The following is an 8,870-nucleotide window of genomic DNA, read 5'->3' on the forward strand; positions in this document are numbered from 1 at the left end:
AGGAGGCCAGGCTCATACATCCTAATTCAGGGCTGACACAAGCCAGAGGAACCAGCGCTACAGATTGTTTTGTTTTTTTTGTTTTTTTTGGTGTTCTGACCTCGTCTCATGTTTCCACCCGCCGGCCTGGTCGACTTCAGGCATCATGAAAAAAAAAGAAGTATCTTCTATACTTTTCAACGGCATCCTGATGACTTGACTTGAAGTCTTGATGACTTCCAGTGTACCTTAAAATGGCGGCTTCCCCGCGGTTTGGATTCAATTTTGGTTACATTTTGAACTAGCGTTTCTCGAAGGGGCAAGTGAAGGAGACTCCTTACAACCGCTTTGAGGGGAGGTAATCACTCTAAATGTAAATTAAGATTTGCTAAATGTAAGCGATGTTCCGTTTCCGTGTTCCTTTTGTGAGGTAAAAACTCCCCAGGATCTGCGTGTCTGTCCGCAGCTATGGCTGGAACGGAGGGGTCAGATTCATAATTAACCCCTTATGTAATGTAAGTGACAAGATAGTCAACTACTAATGCATTTCATTGCAGACGGGCTATTTTTCTCATTACTTTATTTCTTACTTGAGCAGCGTCCAAATTCCACACGACCACTTTTCTCATCCTAATCTCTTTTAGTGCATTTGCTTTTTTCTCCGTGATACAGTCACGGCGCATGTCTAGTGTGTACTCACTGTCAGCGAGCGCCGATTCCTGTCCCAACGTTTTGCCTCCGTTGTTACCACTCATCAGCATCAGAGCCTTGTCACCCTTTGATGGCTCAGTTGTGGTGAAGGGGACGGGGGGAGGGGGGGGACGGGGGCTGCAGGAGTGGGGTACGGGCAGCGTCGAGCTGGGTTCAGAGGTTAATTGTCAGTATTTTGGGTTTGTTACTCCACGTGTAGCTTGATCCCACACACAGACACACACACACACACACTATTTATGAGCCTCATAAATAGTTGTAATCTGCAGGCTGATGCTGCATCGACAGCCGTGTGTGTGTGTGTGTGTGTGTGTCGCTCACCACTGCCCCCCCCCCCTCTCATCCTGCAGCTCCGTGCCCCGGCGTGGTGGACGGTGGATACGCAGGCTGGCGGGCTGGTGGGCGAGGCCGGGAGCTCTCGGCGGGTGATGAAAACGCATTCTGCGGGCTTAATTGAAGGTAGAGCTGTCATGCTCCACGCAGACAGCCACATGTAATTATTCCAGTCTGCCAGGCTTCAGTTTGCCTGTCAGCTACCTGCCTGGGCTGCCTGCTGCTGCTAGAGGGTGTATAGAGACAGAGAGCGAGGGAGGGGTAGAGAAGGGGATGGATAGAGGGAGAGGGAGGAAGGAAGGAAAAAAAACAAAAAGAAGTGTGCGTCTGTGTGTGTGCGCGTGCTCGGCCTGGCTGGGAAGTTTCACTGGAGGGGTGCATAAAAAGCAGTGATCTTCCAATTTGTCTCTTGCTGCTCGTCCTTTCTCTCTCCCTCTATCTTCAACTCTCTTTCTACCTACTTTTCTCTGGTGCTGGCACCCTCCAGTCAACCTTCTCTCTCTTTTTCTGTCTCCATATTTCCTCCTTGAGGAGGAGACACGAGATGAAGAAGAAAAAAAGAATACAGAAACAGAAGCATAGAGAGGAAGAGTGAGCGACAGTAAATGTAGGCCCTCCACAGATAGCCCAGGCCGCTAAACATAGCCCGCTTGGTTCAACATCGACTTCAATTTGGGGAACCTCAGAGTATTTTGTTCCTCCATGTGGCAATTAGGATGTCAAATCAAACTTGGGAAGGCAAACAGCAGAGCAAGCCTCCGCGCTGCTATTTCCAGACACCACGTCTCTGTCTCAAGCACACACACACACACACGCACACACACATACCTCTTTCTCTCTCTCACACACAGATCTCCTAAGGATTACACAAACTCTAGCTTTTCTGAGAGCTTCTTTCTCCCTCACAGGGACACACACACACACACACACACACACTGTTATGGAAATGATCACATCCCAAAACAATGCCCTGTTCCTGACCCAGTAGTCCGAGGAACCATAAATCGGGGTGTTTCAGCGCAGGCCCGACCCTTGACCCTTCCAACACCAGGCCTGTCCTTACTGTCAGTCAGGCCTTTATCTCCCTCTGACCTCTCAGCATTAGCCAGACAACAACGGGGCAAAGTCAGAGCCCTCATCCCCAATCACACGCCTATTTTTTCCCCCTCTAGCATTTCACACCATGACATCAGTGTGTGCTCTCTGCTCCGATCGAATGGCGTCCATTCAACTTTGGTACAACGTATGGTGTTATTGTATAAAGCAGGACTGTTTGATTCTGTCTGAAATACTCAGCCGTAAAACACACACACACACACACACACACACACACACATGTACTGTAGATCAGGATTCTCTCTGTTGGTTTTAATACCAAATTCCCTTACTTCAACATTACATTAGATATTAGCTCAGCTTTCAATACAGTGGGTGAAATGATCCTCCCTGACATGCTAGAACAGCAGCTTGCTCTATCTGGTTCTGATGCTCTGTTGGTTCATATTGTTTTTATCAAATTTGCTGTGATGGTTATCGCCAACCCATTGTCATTATTTGACGCTCGTAATAACTGAGTTTATGGAGCGAGAGAGTCTGTGTAGGACAGGAAGGAAGAGAGGTTGGACGGGGAAAACAAACAAGACTTTCCACCAGGAGACCTCATTAACTCTGCTTCCTCCCCGGAGTCGTTGTGACTTCACGTCTCATAGGGTCCATTGGACCTGGAGGTGTCTGATGCCTGGTGAGCCGGCCTCCCGCGTTGGCCCTGCTGATGCGCCGCCCCCCCTCCTCTCTACCTCCTTCTGTTTCATGGATTGGAGTTCCATTCATACATTGTCATATTCATGTATTGTGTTTATGTAACTCTGTAACGCTGTTCATTCTGTACACATGACATCTATTGCATCTGTCCATCCGGGGAGAGGGATCCTCCTCTGTTGCTCTCCTGAAGGTTTCTTCCCTTTTTTTCCCTGTCAAAGGTTATTTTTGGGGAGTTTTTCCTGATTCGATGTGAGGTCCTGGGACAGGGATGTCGTATGTGTACAGATTGTAAAGCCCTCTGAGGCAAATTTGTAATTTGTGATATTGGGCTATACAAAATAAACTGAATTGAATTGAATTAAATTGAGACCACTGTTTGTGTCCCGTGTGAAAAACACGTTGACTTATTTTACTGTTGTTTTGTGACGTATCTTCCAGAGTTACGCATCTGTAAGTCTGATCAAGAGTCTGGATTTGAGGAGTTGGGAGTGAGAAAGTGTTGCAATGACATGCCTGATGCCGTTTTGAGTGCCCCAAGGGTCCGTTCTTGGCCCCATTTGATTTGCTATTCATATGTTACATTTGGACCGGCTTTTGTTGTTTCAATAGATATTTTTTTATATAATGCACAGGACAAATAACTGTACTTGCACATCAAATTTGATGTCAACTAACTAACGAACAAACTAACTAAAAAAAAGAGAACTGCCTGGACTCTGAGAAGCTAGATGTTTCAAAACTTTCCCAATTTAAAAGAAGGATAAATAGTTATTTTGAGGGAGGTGTTCTTCATCCAAATCAAGTGTCTAATATGTACCATCCATATTAACCATGTCTAATTGATATTAAGTGTTGTTGTTTTTTTAAGTGCCATATGTCTTATCACACAGGATTTTCTCCACTGCAGTTGCAACGCCTCTGTGACCATAAATCATTTTATTCTTCTTGGTTCATCCCCAATAAACATTACATGTTTAAGATTCCCTTCTCTCTCCCACACAATTTGTCAAATGTAATCAAATTCTCTGACATCTCCGGTCCACACACGCCTCCCTAAATTCCAGACTATTCCAGAAATTCCATGACCATTAGGAAAACTGCATCCAAGATAGATATTGTATCCCCGGAGGTAATGCAGATTCAACTCGGCACAGAACAAGACACACACCCCTCTGGTTCACTGGGGCTTTCAAAAGCACAACCACATGAAGGCACTGTCTGCTTTATTCCACTCACTGCTTTCTTTTCTCGTCTTTTCCCATTTACCATCAAGCACTGTAAATTATAATTGCTCTGATCTCATTCAAGTGTATTTAATGACAGACCAATGGGGTAAACGAGAGCTTTAGAAAACACTTTGTGAATCAGTAACCTAAACCTCAATCGTGCGCGCACTCCCGCGTGCGCGTGTGACTGCATGAATGTGTTGGTCCTGTGCCAACATGGGGCAGTGTGCGCTAAACAAGATAAAAGACTTTTCTAAGAAGCTCACGAAATGGAACGTGGACCCTGCTGTTTGTCTGCAGAGGAGGCTGTCCGAAGGTTGCTTAGGAATTTGGGGCTGAGTGGGGAAGGGCCACCGGGGGGACATGGGACTCACTCTGGGTCACTGCTTCTGAGGTCACCCCCCACACCACCACCCCCCATTCCACCCTGTTGTGTACCCACTCAATCTACAATATGCCATGAGCGACCATATTCCTCAACAGCGAATATACCCCTGCTGCTCAACAAGTCATTTTGTCTGGTATTAAGCAGTGAAATCTGATTGTATCTGTAGAGAAATGAAGAATTTGCAACCAGGAGGATCACATCATTTCATTTGTTTCCATTGCATATCTTGATTTAACAAAAATATGAGGACATCATCTGTCATTTTCCTAATTCTTAATGGAGTGACCGTGTCTCAAGCTTTCTGCACATTGAAATAAAACGCCATTGGGATCAAAGTCAAACTGTCTAAACGTTTGAAATGAAAGGAAGGTCTTAAAATAGTGTCATGAACTATTTTAAGATCCTAATTTGTCGGACAAATTGGCATTATTTTGTGGCGGTCATGCGTTACGTACAGACATGACCCATTTGTCAGTGATCAAGCAATCCATCACACACAGTGGACAAGATTTTCTCAACATCATCCCCCACATATGGTCTTGTGCCTGGTGCTTTGCCTCCCCACACTGATACACATTTAATTCCATGGAACAAAACGTACCTGGTAAAGACCAGATTAACTGGAGGGATAATTATAAAAGGGACACCCCAAGTTTCCGGTTACTTGCTGTGAGAAATAAACGTGATACAAGTTTTATCTAAAGAACAACCTGGTAAATTACCACAACACTAGCCTAACAGTGGGTAATGAAAACAAATGAATATGTTAGTCATTGGTTGCAGTGCTTCATGTCAACTATTTTGTTCAAAGGGTTGAGTGACAACAGGCTACTAGTATTTAATTCGTATGACACGTCGTCAACTAGTAATCCACTCACTGCCCCCAGGAGGCAATAAGGCAACACACCTAAACAAGCAGAAGGCACGCCTCTATTTGATCCCTCTAAATGAGCACATGGCCCGAAACGAGGGTAGTCACAAACTAAATAGTATTTACATAAACATACATTTCTTCTTTTTTTTTGGTAAAATACAAATTGAGTAATAAAACAGCAAAATCACACTGGCCTAAAATAAATGAAGACATTCAAAGTGATGATCTTCAGGAACTGAGCAATACAAAGACAAGGAGATGTTTCACACATCCCATCGTATATACTTGCAGTGCCATTTATTTTCTGTATCTTCGCTGAACACAAACATAACGGAAGATATTTTAAACTGTGCATGGTCCACTTTCACTTGTAGAAACACAACTGAGCTAAGTTTCACAGAAAGGTTTTGTAACTATTTATTACAAAAACGTCCAGTTGCCGTTAGTTTCAAACAATCTTCTTCAGAGTTTGGTTTCGTTGGTCTGGTGTTATCTGGACAAGAGTTTGGTATCAAACACATTTTAATTTTTTCAAAATGTATTTATAGTGTTTAGAATTAGAGAGAGGGTTATAAATAAACAACTGAAGGAAGCTCACTCTCTCTCCACCTCCCTTGTTTTCTCTTCAGTGCGGTATAGTGTGTCTGCTGGTTACGGGGCGGTTGCTGTTGGAGGATATTAGCCGCCTGCGTGCAGCCTCCTCCCAAAGTGATGACAAGCTCCGGAGAAACCCTTCACACAGCTGGAGGCTCGTGGGGGCCCCAGTCTTCAGAGGCGTGCGCCTGGCCCCTCGACACAAACCACCCCGATGTACAATTTTGTCTCTTTGCTCCTGCCCCTCCCATTCCCTCCCCCTTCCACTCCTTATCTGCCTTTTTTCCCCCCTCCCTTCTCGCTGTGCCTCATCTTTCTTTCTTCCCCCCCCCCACTGCTCCACTTTGACACACCCTTGCTTTCAAAGTCTTTAACAGTTCATTTGAAGTCTGGTTTCACAGCAGGGCAAACACAGATGCGTTATGGCATTGTAAATAAGGCAGAAATGTGGTTGCACTCGTAAGCAGTTACATGTTGGGTGGCTAGTTGAACATCAAATGATGCACGATCATCTGATTAGCAAACGACACGTGATGTATGTGATCAAATATCTGAAACACGGATTTAATGGGTCTAAGTTTGTCTTGACCGCTCGTCCACCACGTCCAGTCTGAAATACGCTACTATTCAATGGATTAACATTTACATTTTATAAAGATATTCATATTACGCAGATGTTGAAGCCTATACTGACTTTGATGATCCCGCCGCTTCCTGTTGCGCCACCAGCGAGTCAACATTTGTCATCACTTGTCATCACTTTGGGTCTCTACACCTTCCGTCGCAAACTAAAAGCACATCTTTTTCAACTATACCTTGAATAGGGAAGGTAGCGCCGTAGTAGCACTCTAGTAGCACTTAAATGTCTCTTACTGATAGCACTTTGTAGTTTAATGTTATTGAAGAAATTGTACTTGCTTGATTCTTGTTGTTCTGAGTTTGGACTCATGGTGTAATGCATTTATTGTAAGTCGCTTTGGATAAAAGCGACATGTAATGTAATGTAATTTGTGGATTGTCACGCAATTTGATACAGAAGTGCAAAATGTTTGCTAGCATACAACTAACAGGAGGAGGTGATGCCCTCCGCGTGCATTTACAACTGCATGTACATATGGCTTCCTTTTTCCTCATCCAGACAACGGACATGGACTTTCAGTGCTGTAAATGGGATTTTCCCTGCAAGATGAGTTATAGCAACTTTGCTGATCCATTAACTTTCCATTTAGCACCTTTATCAGGGAATATATTTACATTTTTACATTACAGTTCAAATATCAACATGACATTGTCATGAGCCTTAGCAAATGTTAAGCATGCTAACAGACTAAACTAAGATGGTGAACGTGGTAAACGTTACACCTGCTTAACATAAGCATGCCAGCACTTTCATAGTGAGCATGTTAGCATGCTGCAGTTAGAATTGAGCTTAGTCCAGCCTTGCAGTGCTGCTCGCAATAAAACAAGATAGAAGTATCATTGATTGAAATAGCAGCAATCCCAAAATACATAGCTAATCTTTAAAACGATGCAATATAGAGTGACAGAGCCATCAAGTACAACCTAAAAAATGACTTCATAGCCTTCACAAGCAGAGTGTTTATTGCAGGCCTGCAATGGAAAAGGTGTTCCTGTTATTTAGTCCAACTGATGTTGACAAGTGTTGATTACTGCGACTGACCTCTGACAGAGCTGATGAAGCTCTTGGGTGGCTGTGCAGAACTACTAAATATCTGAACTAAACTCTGAAAACTAAACACTGGCCCAGTGTTGATTTTCTTCACATTCAAAACTGAGGTGGTTTCACATATCAGCTCTATCATTCTTAAACCACCAAAGGTCCAATCAAGCTTCTCATGTACCTGTCATCACCCTCCTGAGTTTCCTCCCATCTAGTTTCCTCTGCCACCTTGTTTTTCATTTTAATGAAATGAAACATTAGTCCGGTCCTGAATCCTTTTTATTCAGGGAAACTTGGAGTGTTGAAACAGGGTGTCTATAAGCAGAACAAAAGTCACTTCTTCCCTGTGAATAAGCTGCAAATCTGGGCCAGCCACTGCTGAGACCCACCATGGCCCTTGGGCTCACTTAAGGGAAGGCATGTAAAAACCATGACTGATTTACATCTCCGCTGCTGCCTGGGCTTCCGCAGAGCAGCGCCGCCCCCCGTCCCACTGCGGGTGCTTCAGAGGACCATGGAAGGGGTGGGTTGCGAGGGTGCAAGAACCACTGAGGGGGGAGCAGGGAGAGCGAGAGAGAGGCCAAGAGAGAATAGGAATGTAGAAAAGAAAGACGGAGAAGAGAGGGGGTGGAGGGGGGTGGGGGGTTGAGGTCACAAGGGCAGTGCGGGGCGCTCCCAATCAGCGCTGTGTAAACAGGCCTCCTGTCCAGCAGTGGACAGGTTGCAGGGGGGAGTCCTCCACGGGCCACTGGGGCTGTCAGCAAAGCAGATAACTGATGGCAGGAATGTGACATTTGTTCTTAAAAAGAGGGAGAGCGGGAGGAAGAGAGGGAGGGAGGGAAAGGGGGAGGAGTTCAACTAGTGGCAGAAAGCGGGCCGCCAATTAACATCTACTTGATGCATTCATACAGCCGGGCCTCTGGTTCCTTAAGCTCTGCAGCTGCATTTCTGCTGGCAGGCAGCTCCATGCGTCCCTGGCTATGTACGCTTCACACAGAGATCTACAGCGGGTCCACGGCTGCACAGCACCAACATTGTCAAACAGTCCAGTTATTACTCTGCAGACTGCTGGTCATTTGGTGAGCCGGGGCTAAAAGTGTTTAACTCATAAGTACACTGTAAGAAACGCACTGTGAAATTCACAGTTATTAACTGGAACTTACTGTGATTATAATCACAGTAAATAACTGGCAGCCATTGACAAGTAACTTACTGTGATTATAATCACAGTAAATAACTGGCAGCCATTGGCAAGTAACTTACTGTGATTATAATCACAGTAAATAACTGGCAGACATTGAAAAGTAACTTACTGTGATTATA

This window comes from Cyclopterus lumpus, chromosome 20 (genome assembly GCF_009769545.1).
Source record: "Cyclopterus lumpus isolate fCycLum1 chromosome 20, fCycLum1.pri, whole genome shotgun sequence".
Taxonomy (NCBI): Eukaryota; Metazoa; Chordata; class Actinopteri; order Perciformes; family Cyclopteridae; genus Cyclopterus; species Cyclopterus lumpus.